Source organism: Epinephelus moara, chromosome 6 (assembly GCF_006386435.1).
Source record: "Epinephelus moara isolate mb chromosome 6, YSFRI_EMoa_1.0, whole genome shotgun sequence".
NCBI lineage: Eukaryota > Metazoa > Chordata > Actinopteri > Perciformes > Serranidae > Epinephelus > Epinephelus moara.
In genome coordinates, this window is record NC_065511.1 from 17,382,907 (window position 1) to 17,400,867 (window position 17,961).

Sequence of the window (17,961 nt, forward strand, 5' to 3'; positions counted from 1 at the left end):
CTCCAACCCTGGTGTGCGCTCCTCCTCTCTCTTCACTTGGATATGGAATATCAGCATCATCTGTCATCAGTATTTTACATTAAATTGAGGTTGGCATATTGTCCTGACATTGAATTTTGGTCACCCAACATCACAACGTAATTCAAACAAATACCAACTTCTTCTGCTGGATATCATTATAAGATCTCAATTTAAGCACCACCTGCTCTTGCTGTATGCCATGTCTCAAAGACAAGGCAATAAATTACCTGTCACCAAGTTTTATTCATATTTCTCACATTTCCCAGAGATGTGACAGTTACATGTTGCTGCATTGTGTTGTATAATGAAAAGAAAAGACAATAGATAATAAAAGATATTTTTGAGGTCTGATGCAGCGCAATGGCAACATAGCTTTCTGACATGACTGTTTTCTTTTTTCCCCCAAGGGCTTGAAGCACTTTCTTGCAGTGTTAGTTGGACCGTTTTGACCCCATGTACCAGCAGCAAACTTTTTTTTGTAACAAATTAACACCCAGAGATGAGTTTACCAACAAGAATACTGCAGTAAAAAAACAATCTGAACAAGGGTCTCTGACATTTCTACATTTGTAAAGAGTATAGAGTGAATGACCTCCAAAATGCTGCACTGACCAAGGTGAAAACCACAGAAGAGCAAACACTCGGTACAGTAATCTTGCTAAGCCTCTGAGCTGCATTGTCCAGACGTCCTCTGCGTGGAGAAAAAACCCAGATGATGAGCAAACGAGCTCAGCTCCATTCAGCTGCATAGTCTCATAGTCACATCTCTTTGTGCCAGCCTTCACTCAGCCCTCTTTAGGAGGACACTGCTCAGATGAGCACTATTGAACAAAATAAACCATCACGCTGCCAGTCCGAGCTCAGACACATGAACTAGTGCCATGCTGCCAGCTTTTCTTTGCTTTTTATGGTTGAGTTATGTTCAGTGCAGGTATTAATTAAAGCCAGATAGAGCTGTAATATGTTGTGCTGCCCATTGCTAATATTTCCAGGAAAGGGACATCAAATGTATTATCATACAATCAGACAAAAGAATGTTTAATCAAAATAAGAGTTCGAGCTTTGTGAGTTATAGTGTGGTACCTAGTGGAAGCCATTTGAAATACGCTGCTCAAAAAATTAAGGTAACACTTACATTACACATCAGATCTTGATGAATGAATTATTCAAGTTAAAAATCTTTACCGATGTACATTGTATAATTTGTTGAGAACAAAATGGCGTAACAACAGTCAATGAAAACCAAAATCATCAACCCACTGAGGACTGGATATAAAATCACACTGACAACCTAATTGCAAAAATTGAAATCGCAGGCTGATCCAAGTTGCTTGGATTTTTTTCATGGCAACTCATAATGTGGCCCAGTTTTATGTATGGCCCCCACATGGCTGAATACACTCCCGACAACGACTGGGCATCCTCCTGATGAGTTGGCGGATGATCTCCTGGGGATCTCCTCCCAGACCTAGATAAGGACATCAGTGAGCTCCTGGACAGTATGTGGCAGTACTTGGTGGCGTCAGATGCACTGATACATATCGCCCCATGGGTGCTCAATTAGATTTAGGTCAGGGGAAGGTGAGGGTCAGTCAATGGCATCAATGCCCTCTTCATCCAGGAACTGCCTACACACTCTGGCCACATGAGGCTGGGCATTGTCCTGCACCAGCAGAAACCCCGGGCCCACTGCACCAGCGTAAGGTCTGACATCCTCCCACCTCCAAACTGGTCATGCTGGATGATGTTACAGGCAGCATAACGTTCACCATGGTGTCTCCAGACTCTTTCACACCGTTAACATGTGTGAACCTGCTCTCATGTGTGAAGAGAATGGGGCGCCAATAGCAGACCTGCCAATGATAGTGTTCTTTGGTGAATGCCAATCAAGCTGCACGGTGCTAGGCCATGAGCACAGGTCCCACTAGAGGACGTCTGTCTCTTTTGCCACCCTCATGGAGTCTGTTTCTTACAGTTTGGTCAGAAACATGCGCACCAGTAGCCGGGCTGCAGGTACTGCCTCATGCAACCAGTAGTGTGAAGGACACTAGGAGAACACACAACTAGAGAAGAAGCAGTCAAGAATTGACAATCTGTCTGTGGCCACCACATACAAAACCATTCCCTTTTTGGGGTTGCCTTGCTTTTGCCTCTCCATTGCACCTGTTGTTACTTTCATTCAGACCAAGGCAGGTGAAACTGATTCACAATCACTTGTGCTTCCTAAATGGACAGATTGATATCCCTGAAGTTTAACTGATTTGGTGTTATATTGTGACAATTAAATGTTCCCTTATTATTTTGAACAGTGTATATAGAAGACATTTACTGAAGAACATCACATTGCAAAATCAGTAATTTGCAACATGTCTGCCACTATGATTTAGAAGTAAAAGTTATTAATTTTTCCATATACAAACACATTACAGCTTGTCAGGAGGACTGGAAGTGCCTTTTAGAAAACTCAAACATGGCCTATTCACGTCTCTATTAATATTGAGTCTATTGTAGTCAAATTAATCCTTGAATACAGTCTCCATATGAAAATGAGCAGAGACCGAAGTAAACCATTGAAAACACCACAGACATGTAAGGCAAGTTCATTGGCACCTTTTAAATTGAGGCAAAATGTGCATTACATAAATTATAAAAGTGTATTAATTCAATTTTAAAAAGAAATAAAAAGGCACACACAGAATTAAAAGTGAATGAATAAAATGAATTATTTAATAACAGACATAAAAGTGGGAAATTTAATGAAAGGCACACTTCATCTGCTGTGCAGGTCTGCGACAGTGAGTGGTATGACTGCAAACAGCGTACCTGCCCGTGTCATGCGGATCACAGTGATAAAGACAGTTTGACAGAACACTGACACACGCACACACAGTTTGACATATCCTAAAATACTGCACACAGCTGACTAGCTAGCGTGTGGAGCAGCATGTGTTAATGAACAAAGTCTGTAATTAAAGCCTTATCAGCATTTAGGGGCTTGTGTTATGGCGATAGACACGACAGCCAGGCTGAGATGTTAGGCAGCGTTCGGAATAGCCTCCAGCTGTCATCACGACCTCAAACAGAAAGTAAGGTGCGGGAAAAGTTCAGTTTGGTGAGTCATGTGTTCTTCCAACTTTTTTGCACAGTACAATCTGCTTTTTCTGTGTCTCTTTATAAAAATACAGGTATTTAAAAAGCCAAAAGCTGAGTATTACATATAACTGTGTCCATAGTAAGTCATTAGCTAAACACTATCCTTGTGTCCAATTTGTTCAGCGTCAGAAAATTCTTACAAGTAATAAAGAATGCCCTGGTCTGCGTGACACACTCAGTCTTGCAACAGAATTGCAGCCACTGTACCATAATATTGATTCATGAAATATAAAGCAGATATATAAAGTCCTAATGACTTTTTCCCCCAGATATTAGAAGCTTCCCTATCTTATCACCCACAGCCAGAAGTGTGATGAGCATTTCCATATATTTATTTTATCTTTTAATCTGTTGCCTTGTAGTGAGTGAGGCGTAGATGAAAATTAAGCAATTAAAAGTCATCCGCTGCTGTCATAAAAACTCCCTTTCAGTGACACTTGAGAAAGATCTGGATCTTTGCCAGGGAAAATTAAACATCCAACAGTCAATTTACCTGTCACTCTCCCCCAGTATCCCAGTACTTGGGGCAATATTCAACCCAGTTGTCAAACTGAAATATCGTCTCAGAACTGCTTCTATTTCACACTATGATGCCTTTAATCTCATCCCAGACCTTGCATATGGATGAGGTTGCAGCAAGTTGCAATAAACAAATCTGAGTCTACTGTTTCTATAGTTCACTGCTCATGTGTGCAACACTGGTATGGGCCTACAAGACCATTAAAGTTCTAATATATCGTGTTAAAATTGTATATGCTGTGTTTATCCTTCCCACAGTATAAGAATCCTGATTGCTTCCATGCCATGAGATGAACATGAAGAAGCACTCACGGGACAACATGGGACACATTGTGGAATGCTGACACTGTACAACAATGTTAATGTAAATCCCATTCTTAGCATGCCACTTAAATCTGCATTAATTGATTTATCGGCCACTGGAGTGCCAGTCAATAAGCTGTAAACACAACACTGATCTATTATTGCCTCATAAACTTGATTTAGTGGCAAATAGTGACCATGGATGAATTACTGAACAGGCGTACCAGACCAAAATGTGACTTGCAAAATGTCAATTAAGACATACCAGCCAGGAAGAAACTCAAAATGACCACAAAGAGATGCAAAGGAACTGCAAAGAGACTCAAAGGAACTAGAAAACCAGGCAAAACTATCACAGGGAGACTCAAATGAATAGAAAGCGACACAAAATGACCAAAGACAGACACTAAATACCTCAAAGAGCCCCAAAAAGACCACAAAGAGATGCAAAGGAACTGCAAAAAGACACAAAATAACTAATAAAAATGGGTAAACGAGCCACAAAGAGACATAAAATGACTACTAGGAGACAAAAAGCAAGCACAAAGAGAAACAAAATGACTACAAAGCTGCAAAAAGACACAAAATTACCTTGATAAGACACAAAATTACCGCAAAAAGACCCCAACAACTACCAAATGACACAAAAAACGACAAGGAGACACAAACTGACCACAAAAAGATTCATAATGACCACAAAAAGATTCAAAAACCACCATGAAGTCTGTGTGTTTTGCTTTTGTGTACAAGAGGTGGTGAGGCCATTTGCATATCTGTGCCCAGGGGCCCATTGTGTCATAATCCACCCATGACAGTGACCTATGCATATATCCAGCAGATACAGAGAAACATTAGAATATATTTGAAGTCATATTTTTGCCCACCTGACACAAAGTCCTTTAAAAGCTTTGTTTTAGGTCTTCACTAATTCCTGAGGAAAGGCAATGCCACTTCAGCTGCTAAATGCTATTTGCTAATTTTGTGTGCCATTTAATGCTGGGTTGGTTCTGAAATCAGCTCCCTGCTGCTGCTGGAAAGCAATGAGTTAAAAGATGAAACACTTCGCAGAGCTGATGGGGCTGCACAGGTGAGTAATATCTCTCTGTGGGCTTGTATGAGCAACCCCTTTCATTTACACAAAGTAATTTCATCCATTGTCCAATATTAAAGTATTGACTAAAGCAGCTTAATAGTACCAATATAAATTAATAGACATAGTCAGCTAAGATATGATATTATGTGTTGTTTCTTGCCCAAAGAAACCAGTATATTTAATACCTTTTCTTTTTATTTTTTTTATCCAAGTTGATACTGTCGATCCTGCAGACTCACAACACGGCTGTTCATAGAAGCCTCTTTGGTCTCGGTTTCTATGACTGCAAATGGACATTGACAAGCAGAGTGTCAATGGCAGTCTGTTCCAGTGCATCGCTTGCAGCTTGTTACTTCAACTCTCTGCAGTACATCGTATGGCCAGCTTGTCACTGCATGACTTGATGCATGCCAAATGTCTGTCTTTAGCTGATCTGATGGCTTTGTTGTTTTAATCATGAATGAGTGGCATGTTAAATCACTCCGATAAGAGTATCTGTCATTTGTTGACAGTGTGAGCTGTCACTTGACAGACGCCAGCCAATGTTAGCATTTCTGCCAATTCAAAGAAAGTTGCGGTCTGTGCGTACTTGCACTTGCTAGACTGCTACAATCACAGTTGTGTGATTTTTAGGATGTGTGTTTTTTTTTCTCACTCCCGGCTTCTGAAAGCTTTATTTACGTAGCACATTTCATTCCAACAAAAATGCAATATGTTGCAGGAAGAGCAAAAAGCAGTGGAAGCAAACACACAAACAAATGCACACACATAGATGCATACATGTAAGGGATGTGACAAGGCTAATAGTCAAGGTCTTTATGCCGTTCACTCTCTCAAAGTAACACTTCTAACCCCGCGACTGATGAGAGCTGTGGACTGAGATTCAAGTGAAAGAGACAGCAGGGTTGTAGCTAGGGGAAAATGTGAGCTAAATTCATCCCTTCTGATATCAACAGGTCATAGGAAAGACGAGGGGCTATTTTACCTTTGGTACTGATTACCAGACAAACAAGAACACTTGAATGAAGTGTTGATTTCTTCTACTACTATGACTATACTATACTATTCTACTATTCACACATATAGACAATATAAAGATGGTGTCAAAACAGGAATGAAAAGAGTTTATTCTGCTCCATTGTATGAGACTAAATAGACAAGCAACCAAGGTATCTCCATGTGAAGGGACACATACATTGCAGTAACATATCCTCATGCAACAGTCCTAACAATTCTAACAAATTAGCGCCCCACGAATGATGTTACATACTAAACTATGGAACCATTCTGTACCGTCCCCATTTTTGGTCCCCCCTCTGTTGGGGTACCTAGCACACAGATCTGGTACTAAAAGGTGGAGCTGGGAACACTGCAGTCCAATGATTGATCAATAGCAGACTGTCACTCTGCTCAGGGCTGAGATGTGTCTGGTTTTGAGGCTCATGTAACCACTGTTCATACTGGAGAGAGTTTTATTACTGCAACTAAATGAAAGGATGTTTTGCTGCCTCTCGCAACCTGTGAGCTTGCCTGAGAAGGACTCAATAAACAAACTCGCTATTTTTAAATATCCAATGGAGAGAGACTCTCACTGCAGCCTGTTTTATTTTGTTCTGAAAATGTCGGCTTGTAACATTCTGTGGGTGATAAACCAGGAGCAGACTTCCCTCTGTATCACCGGTAATGAGGAAATACAGCGAGTGCTGGATGGAGCAGTGAGTGACAACAACCGCGCCCACATTTATGGGTAATGTTTGAGGTAGAAACGCTAGGGTCTAGGTACCATGTTCCAAGGGTATCATACCGAGTGTTTGGTGTTTGGTGGAAAAGGGGCTTAAGAGACAGAAAAAGACCACAAAAAGAGACCACAGCAAAGAGACACTAATTAACTACAAAACAGGCAAAACAATCACAAGGAGACACAAAATTAGCTCAACAAGAAACGATGACAATAAAGAGACAAAAAACAACCAAAAAGAAACTCATAGACACACAAAATGACCACAAAGAGACACAAAACCACAATAAGATGCATAATAATTACAAAAGATGGAAAACCATCACAAAGTCTGTGTGTCTTGCCCATATGGAGGAGAGGTGGTGGGGCCCTTTGCATATCTGTGTCCAGGGGCCTATTGTCTCATAGTCTGCCATGTACTTTACGTAGGTTAGGTTTAGGCAAGTAAAGTTACTTTGGATAGATCTAGGAAGGAAACATGGTGACAACATACCTCAAAATAATTTTGAGTTTACTTAGTTTCACAAGGTTCCGAACACTAGTCTCTTGGAGGAAAGTCCTGTGTTATTTGACCCTTCCACTAACCCATCCTGTCTTCTTCCATGGACTTTTGGCCTGTAATTTCCTCTTCCTGTCAGCACACTGGTCACATAATTGCAGTCTTCCCAATTACATACCAGTTACTGGCTATATGAATTGTGGGGCATTACTTTTCACAGGTATAAGTACAAACAGTGCATGAGCGCAGCCTGAGTGCAGTAACAGTTTGGTTGATCTGGATAATTGGAAAAAGATTTTAATAAATGAACAACCCTTGTACAAGGCTACGCATAAGCAGGTTACAAGCTTCAGATATATAGTGATGAAAGGCATTGGGCTTTTAAATCTGTATGGCTGTTTGAATACAGCCTTAAACTGAGGTATATTTAATACACCAAAGATGCACTTATCATTTCATCTTGCCTAAAACATGCACTTGCTCTCTAAATTCATATTCAGTGTTTACATTCGATGAACCTCACTTTGGGAAAACACATTTTTCTGTATGAATAAAAAATCAATATGGCTAAAAGTTTATTCATACAGACTGAGCCCCCTGCCTTTTATTTGTTTTGTCAGGCACCAGGGACTGTTATGGAGTTTTGGTGAGATGTGAATTGTGTGCATGTGTGTGTCTGTGTCCATCTGTGTGTACAAGCACTCTTTGAAATGAATGACCCATGCACAACATATTACATTATGCATACCTGCATGTAATATGTTGACTTTATCAGTAGTAATCATCATGCATATTAATGATAGAAATGTCAAATGTTGAGGAAAAAAATGCTTCTAAAGAGATCAAGATAAAAAACATCAAGAGGACAGCTGGAATGAAAATAATGGGAAATATTTTTTGAAGCTTCATGTTTCTGTAAAAAAAAAACAAGCATCAGAAGCTTCGAAAAATATGACTAGGGCAAGCAAGAGAAGTACAGCTGTCTTTATGTTATTAGGGGTCAAACAGTTCACAAAATTCAAGGCTAGGTTGGACACAGGGTGGAACATTTTCAATACAGCAAAAAAGTATTAATGACAAATTCCCTTGATTTTCAACATTTTTTATAAACATCATAAAGTGTCTTCTTAGCAGCATAATAAAACATAAACAGCTCCTTCTAAAACATAAAATATAGTATTCTAGTTATACACAAATACAAATAAAAGAAACAATTCTGTTTAGGAAATTTAGGTTTTTTTTTTTGTTTTGTTTTGTTTTTTTGTTTTAGATGTATATAATTCTGAACAGGGGTCCAACATATTAAACATGTTTGTAAAGACTATGTTTTCCATTACAGAGTAGGGTCTCATACAAGCATCAACCTCCAGGGCTTAAAAATGAAGCCAATGTGAAAGTGCAAAAAACTGCAGTTCCTTAAACAGCCACTTGAGGCTGGCTCCAAAACAGTGCAAATCCCCATAGACACCCATGTTAAAATGTTAAACTTAGCAGCAGAAATAAACATGTTTACAGCCTGGTTCAAAAAACCGTTTTGGTCTCTATTTCTACTGAGGCCCAAAGTTATGCATATTCAAGCTGCTGGCTGCTTAAGTGACAGACTGTCTGCGAATAGTGTCCTTGACTTGACTCCTCCACAGCTCCAACCTTTTGCCCCATATGGTCACTTCTAGTTCTAAAAACCAAGCTGGTGACAGCCAAAATGCTGAATTTGAGACTTCAAAACAGCAGTCCAAAAAACCAGTGACATCACAGAAGCTACGTTCATTACATATAGATTCTATGGTCTCATATCTGTGGCTATAAATGTAATGTTAATAATCACCATGGAAATTTCTTTTTTCTTGTTTGAGTCAGTCAGGAATGGCTGCCTAAATGCTATGGGGATAACGTTAGCTTGTAGCTTGTGTTGCGCCTTGTGTTCGTCTAGTTTCACCTATCGACACACTGGGGTGATGTCAGTGTAAATGAGTCAACATGTTTAATATATATGACAGTGCTGAATGCAGGAAGGCCAAATATATAATTGCCAATGCGCTCAGAGTTTGAGCTGCTCCTATCTGAGCATCGATTTAGGGTCCGAAGAACCAGTTGGAATATATATGAAGTCACTTATTCCCTATGCCATGCAGGCAATGAACACAAAATGACTGTATCAGGGAACACTGAGGTGGACAATAAAGTTATCTATCTATCTATCTATCTATGTATGAAGTATTTGCTGCTGATGTAACTTACTGTCGTGCAGCAGATGCAACATACCCTTGTCTTTTTAATCCCCCATTCCCTCGCCATCGTCCTCATAATTCAAAGCAAAACCAAAGTGGTTCCCAGTGCCAGATGTGTATGTCATCAAAGGATCTTCTGTTCTGGTGTGGTAATGGCGTTACTAACCATATTGCAATGAGCTAGCTTAGCATAGCATGCCTCCCAGTGAGGGGCAGACAGCATGTTGCCTGTTATGTCATGTAGGCTGATGTATTGAGCACAGGGACATTGAGAACACTATGTTTCACACAATTTAAGCTGAATATTTTTTTTTTCAACTGTAGTATGATCAAGTTGAGGAATCGTAATGCGTACTGAACCAAATGCCTTGTACCAATTGATTCAGTACAAATATGTGTATTGTTACACCCCTACATGTTATATGGTGAATTTGTTGATATTAGTAAAAACTAGTCCACTCACAAATCAATCATTTAAAGCTGCACTTATTAAAAAAATCTAAATTAGCAGTAGGGGAAATGTGTGTCGATCGTACTGGTAAAGCCACAGTACAAAGAATTACCAGCCTTTTCCGCAGTTCCAATCATCTCTACAGAGCATTTTAGCAACTTTCAGCTAACTGTTTTGGTTTTCAAGACAGAGCCTGTTTTGGTTTAGTCTCACAGCTCTCATTAACGCTGTTTTCTGCAAACAAACAAACATACACAAAAAACATTCAAATGAACCCACAGGGCTATATGACCAGCACCAAATATTTTTTCTTGAAAATCAGATCCCATCAAATTGTTGCCGGCCAAATGACATCTACTATAGAAATTAGTCTCAAACTGTGACTTTAATACATTTAGCCTACAATATTTCTTCAACTTACTACCCCTCCCCGAACAACATCGGCTAACAAGCAGGCTTAATTTGTGGCCGGTCGATGAAGGCCATGCCTCAGTGGTGTTGCTGTTCATGTTTGCTGGCACTTACAGCACATCCTATTTTCCCTGTATATGATGAAAAGGAGAAATACCAAAAAAGTAATGAGCTGCAAATACAGATGTAACTATGGTCTAGAGTCTTTCGAGGCAAAATATGTTTCTTAAAGCCGCAGAAAAAAAGGGGTTCCATTATTCCCAGAAAAATAGGTTTTGTGCGAAGTACCTGAATAGTGGCGTTGCATGGGTCATTAGTGATCTTTAAACTGGAGAGAGGCTGAATGGAGCTATTTTTCCAGGCAGAATACAGAACACAGAATCCATCAGGCCTTTTTGAGTCAGAGAAGAAAGGATGTCTCAAGTGAACACACTGTGATTCAAACTGTGAATGAGCATGAAATCAAGGTAAGTGAAGATATCTAGGCCAAGAGGCTATGGATTTTAGCAAACAGTCATATGCTTTGACTCCAGAAACAAATGAGGGAGACAAGCCCTGTAATAATTGCAGTGTGAATGAGATATGAGTGAACATGGTTTCATGAGGACACACAGGCCTGGTTTTAATGGACTCTGATTTTAGACACATTTTAATAGCTGACCCTTGTAAGCTAGAGCTATATGTTTGGTTTTAGAGAGAGGAGGGATGGTTGGCATATCCAGGGCGCTCAGCATTAAGCTCTGGGATCCCAAAAACACATTGATGATGTACTATACACTTACCCACATTAAAAAGCAGGCTTAAACCAATGATTTACCGGCAACATTTTAAGGCAAGACAGGTGTTAAAAGGTCCTGTGTGTAAGATTTAGGGGGATTTAGTGGCACCTAGCAGTGAGGATTACAGACAGCAGCCAGCTTGAACTTCTCCTGGTTAGAGTTCTTTCAGTGTTCATTGTTCAGGAGGTTTTTACTGGGAGCCGAAATATCCAAACAAACAGATCCAGTGATTTAAGCCAGTAAAAACCCTCAATAAAGCAGTTTCATGTTACAAATCAATGTTTCTCTCACACTGTTTGGCATGTTGGAGATGGCCTGCTAGCCTAGCATCTGCTAATCTGTGCTGAGCTTTTTCTCTGACAATTTAAGAGACGTTCAAGAGGTTTTTACGGAAGCCGAAATTCTCTGCAGAAGTCTCTTCCTCCCTAAAACAAATGGATCAGGTAATTTAAACTGGTAAAAAAAAACAAAAAAAAACAGAATAAAGCAGTTTCACGTTAAAAAAAATCAGTGTTTTATTTTATTCCATTTCTGTCAATCCATCCCCCTAAATCCCACTCATTGGACCTTTCAATGTATTTAAATAGAACAAACTAAACTACATCCAATAATTCATATCTAATGACATGCACATGTCACAAATTGTACAAATCAAAACACTACTTTCAAAATGATCCTCGTTACAGGTAAAACTGTTAGATATTTACTCTGATCATGTAAAACAAGGGGGCATATGATATGTGACAGGTAGCATTCATCATTAGTGCGACAGGCATGTTCTTATGACTCACCAAAGGAAGAGAGATGGAATCGCCTAACAAGTGAAGTGTGACAGATGTCGCAAATGCCATCATTATTTTACAGCAGTGATACTATATTTGTATCAGAGAACTGTGGAAGGACATGATTGTCTCTCAGTAGGCGTTAGGGTAATGAAAATGCTGCACGTGATGTATGAACACAGATGACACAAGATATAAGTCCATAAGACTAGACTCACGGTGTGGAGGATATTTTTTCTTCCATTTTTTTGGCTCTCTTTTATATCATTTCTTCTTCATTCTAGTGAGAAGTAAAAGCATGTGTGTCATTACCACCTCCATTTTGTACGCTTTGTGATCTCATCTGTCTCTGGGTGGCTCCATGCTGTAAATAGCATAATAGCAGAAATATGTCTTCCATACATCCTGAGAGGACAACAAACAGAGCCAGTCAGCAGTTAAGGCAGATGCTTTGATCACATCTCTCTCACTCTGTATTTGAGAAATATACAAAAGGAGAGGAAGAGAAAAAGGGCCGACCTGAAGAGTAATTGACAGGACTTTTTTCTACATGTGGCCTGAGCATCCTCATGGTAATAACAAAAACCAGACAACACATTTGCGGTGCCTTTTAAGCACTTTGTAACATTGTTTTTAAAGGTGATATATAAATGAAGTTATTATTATAGAATCAGATTTGCACTTGAGTAGGCTACCTAAGGAGCACAACAGGCACATAAATTGACTTCAGACTTTAATGCAACTTTTATTAACATAAGACATGACTTGGACTCGACCGTGATGACCTCTGATCATACAGTTTTTCTAAATTGTTTACATCAACCAGGTATTTCTAAGGCAACATTGCCACATTTCCACAGGTAGTTGTTGGGACATCAACCAGGTATTTTACAAGGCAGTGTCTGCACATTTTCAGCAGTGGTTGTGGCAACAACAGCCAGGTAGCCTGAGACTGGTGACAATGAACACAGCTCCATCTAGTTATGAATAAACACAGCAGTCAAAATATCCAGCTCACGCACTGGTACAAGCAGGGGTGTTTTTTGCCATAAAATCAATAATCTATCTACTGGTCCTTAAAAGAGAGGCTGAGGGGAGAGAAGGCAGTCAGAGGGGGAAGCACAATGTGGCACCCAAGACAGATAGTACCAGAATAATCGCTACAACCACAATACACCACTCACCCATTATAAAGGTGGCCACAGCCAACAACCACCACACACCACTTCAATACAAACCCAGGTGCTACACCACAGAACTGTCACCTGTGCACCTACTGGCTGCCACCAGGAAACCCCACAGTGGGACAGAAGGACCAGAGTTAGTGTTCTTAAAAAAGATTTAAAAACTCGGCAGCATTAACAAACAATACAATCAAATGGATAATAATCTGCACTTGACTGGATTTAAAAGACAAAGACAAATTATCTGGAGCCCATAATGAATGTAAAAAGATCTTAGTTTTACATCCTCTTTGATTAATAGACACTTTCAGGAATCACTGTAATTAAAGTTCTCACAAACCAGGCAGCCATAAGGGTGTGTGTCCTTCAGGACCAGCTCAGGTTTACCAGTCCCTATACAACAAGAGAAACAAAACAATCGTCATGACATTTTACTGACTAACATTAGTATTAAATAATGACTTTGAGTACTTTGAATTAACACAGCTGTGTATTTACGTCAATCCAGTCTCACTCCAAAGTCATCAAAACTGGTGCTTGGTCAGTGACTTGTGGCGTCAGACACCAATGAAAAAAGCCGTCCTTTTACATTGGCATGACATGCAGCCGGTCGCTATTGTTGTTTAACGGTACATGGCGCCAGGGGGAAATGTGGTGGGACAACAATAAAAGTCAAGGTGGCGGAAGTCTGAGTAGGGCAGATGGAAGGGGTGGTGTATGGGTCCAACAACCACTGACATTTTTACCCAGGGGTCGGTGTTTGCTTCTTGTAAGACTGTAAAGCCAAACCTGGTTGTTTTTTCCTAAACCCAACCACGTGCTTTTGTTGTTGAAGGAAAAAATTGTCTATTTTGAAAGAGACTGTATGCAAACTGTACATTTCCTGTGAAAACAGAGGCGTATTTTGGAAACAGACAATGCATGTAACAGGCAAAGGTTGACACAGCGTCCCAGAATCTCAACAACCAACGCACCCAGGGTACCTTGCACATTGTATCTTCGCATGGAAATTCCATGACCAAACGTTGATATGTGACGAGGTCAGAGTAAGAATGTGTTGTTTGAGTGGGAAGGGATGTGTTCAGTGCCTGCCCTTGCACACACCAAATGTGCAAGGGCAGGCACTGGTAACGAGCCTCCTCCTGGTAACGAGCTGGGGTGGTTGCAGCAGGAACCTAGAAAAAAAAGGCCTCTCTATTATTAAGAAGGCTTTGCTATGGAGTTATGTTGTTGTGGCCTTATGTAATATTTAAAAAATAATAGTGGTAATAATGGTAGTAAAAAAAAGTAAAACATAAACTTTATTTTTTCTTCACCCATTTGTGGCGCCCCCTATGGATGACGGCGCCCTTAGCGTTCACCTATACTGCCTATACCTCAGGTCGGTACTGGCTGTGTTAAATCAGCTTTCCTAAGAGGAGTGCAAAGATGTACATTTCCTGTCTGATTTTACATATGACACTTGAAAATCAAATGACTGCGTGCCTCTTACCCTGAATCTCAGAGAGTGCCTCAAACAAAAGGTGAAAGACAAAGAGGCCTACACACTTCTAGCTTGGCCTTTTCTAACCTAAGCACCTCCCACTGACACACCCTACTTCCGTATCCATCCTCCCCTAATTCATCTGATGTCGTGGAAGTCTACATTTCCAGCAGTAGTTGTGGCAACAACAACCGGGTATTTCAAGCCACAACATTATGTTTTCTTAACCATAATCCATGTGTTTTGTGTCTACACCTACACCTTCCGTATTATCCTACACATGCAGAGCTGTTCTCATCCAATAACAGAGGAATTATTACAATTATGACAACCATGTGCATAAATATTCAGTCCTATCATGGCCTGAGGAAGAAACCAAGGACACTGAGAAACGACATTTATTTACAAAAGTGTCTGTCAGTCTGAATACATTAATGGAGTCTCCTGACAGCATAACACTCCAGACTTAACTGACATGTCCTTTGTCATGGCATTCACTGACTTGTCATTTGAACAATGTTGTTTGCAAACACTAATTACATCCACATGCCAATTTGCATCACGCTGCAGAGGGCCAGTGCGTGGGACTGGCACAGGAAGAGATGCAAATTTTCTACTGTCAAGACACTGACAGCCACAAACAGCCTGAAGGTATAACTACTAACCTTCTCTTAGGAGAACTTTATTTTTTCATACAAGTGGGATTTGGAAGAAAGGTATTTTCAAAGCACTTCCTCTGTTTACTTCAGTTCGCCTGGTGTTCTCACATTTATGCTGTATTGATTGGAATGGAAGAAGTTATGAAAAGTTTATCTTTGTTCCCACTGCAGCCGGGTTGAAGACAAGAGTCACCTACAGAGAGATGTCCTGACTTGTTTAGGAGAGAAACAACACATTGAAGTTCAGATTTTTAACACTTGGTATCATTTTCCTTGCTAAACAGCTCATATTTGATTTTGTGTTCTAGTGCGAATCAAGGCCTCGTGTGAGCCTCTTGTACAAAAAGTGTCCTCTTTACTAACCGCAGATCTCAGGAAGAGGCTGCTTTTTTTGTCCCTGAAGACCGCGTGTTTCCGTGTGGAGACATGCATTAAAATATACACACGCCATGTTGTTATTTAGAGCTGCACAGGCGACTGCTGCTGGATTTCTCATCTTAACACTGACAATACTGGTCCCCAGGTGAAGAACTCTGTGTGGTTGTGGGTGTGTGTGTGTGTGTGTGTGTGTGTGCAGATTTTCAATACAGTATCAATGCTTCCTTGCCAGTCTAATCTGGTTAATATATCCCTCAAGAACAAAGAGCCAGCTTTTAACAACATTAAGAACAATAGCCTACACCAAAGTATCACTTCTATTTAATCATCAATGAAGACAGATCTGTGAGAGTGGATGACGACATGGAGGCTGGATCTAATTTCCTAGTGCCTTAGTCAGCTAGTTTGAGTCAAGAAAGGCTAAAAGGGGTCTCAGTGAGGGCACTTTTCTCCCCTTGGTTTTAATTGGAATAAAATGACAACCGTTCCAGCCAGTAACCCTTCGATGATTGAACCTTTAGGAGGAGTGATTTTGTCGAAGCCCTCTCCTCTCGCACGTTCTACTTCCCTGCACCCTGCTGACAGTCTGGAAGGTAATGGATTGGATGCAGCTAGACTGAGCAGTGATCCACCAGTGCCCCCATCAGAGACCATGAGGAATTACAACACACCAGAAGAGTGATGGCGCTCCTCAGTGTCCCTGATTGTTGAACCAAGAGTATAGCATGATCGAGAATGAGGTGCTCCGAAAATGTTGGTAGCTGTATTGTACTACTCCAGAACCTGGGACTTGGGGTTGTTGAATTAGAAAAACTTGTCATACTGTAAAAGATGTTAATAGATCCTATCCTCAAACTGTATCATCAAAGAACACAAGCAGAAAGTTCCACTCTTGAGAAACTTCGGAACAATAGCAACGTTATTGCCGACCCTTCTCACATTATTTGAAGAATATTAGCTTTTGCCATCACACAACAGATTTAGAGTCCCATAGACTCGATTAAAGAGATTGAGGAACTCTTGATCCTCACTGTGTCAACCTATTAAATCAAAGCATGGCTTCTAAGTAGCTTCAGTGTACCTGCGTTGAATGCTGAGCGCAACAGGAAAGATCAATTTGTCGCACTGCATTCACTTTTCGTGAAAACTGATGTAATCTGTGGCGTTTCTAGTGTGGTTTCATTGTTTAGTTAAATGTTCTGTATTTTTGTATGAAATAGTTTATATCCTGGGACTCAGCACAAATTTTAGTTGAGCTTATAGGACTTGTTACAGTCCCTAAGATTAATCAGCACTTGCCTGGTGTCTTGTGTCTTGAGTGGGGTGATCAGGGATCATCAGAAGGGCACCCTCCTTCATTGGTGTTTCGTGAATAGGCCCACGACACCTACAGGGGGCTCAGCGGTGACATCTGGCGTCCCAGGTGTGCCCCCCTCCGCTTTTACCCCTCATGTTGCAGATGGATTGGGGTCCTTCCTCTTCATCCAAAGCCAATTGCTGCTTTGCTCAGCAGCCTCTGATAGTGACTTGATGGCTTGTCAGAAGGCCTGCCCTCGAACCCCCATACTCTTCATAAGCCTGGTTGATGATGTGGCTACAAATTCTCTACACCCAAACTCTACAGGGAGCACCTGGGTACGCCAGCCACGGCTTTTGCGTTCATAAGCTTCCCCAACTGCAGCCTCCCATGGTACTGTTAGTTCCACAATGTATCGTGGATGATCTGTGGCGTTTGTAGTGTGCTTCTGTTGTTTGGTTAAATGTTGTTCTGTAGTTTTGTATTTATGTGTATTAATATGAAATAGTGTACATCCTGGGCCTCAACACAATTATTTTAGAATTTCTTTGACAATAAAGTGAAATCACGTCAAATACATCTTTTGTGTTTTGCCACATAAAAATTTCCTTTTCATCATTTATAGAATACTGACCCTGTGATACACTGAATTTGTGAGGAAAGCTTTGTTTATCTCGCTTTCTCCCACTGTGGACGAAGAATCCAAAAACTGAAAAAATTAAATTTGGTCAAAGGGGACCATGTTTAACAGCAAAACTATATAAAAAAAATCTGTTAACAAACTCTCACACAACTCGTATAATCCAAGTCTCAGTTATCCAGTCGTATGCTCAGTACTTCCATAACACAGTATTGTTACTGTTTTTGATAGTGGAGTCTGGCTTTAAAGAGAGCATAGCAAAGTTTCACTTTCACTTCAGTATTAAGTAGTAATCTTTTACGAAAATGTGTGTTTGGGAAGATCTCAGCATACAACTGAGTAA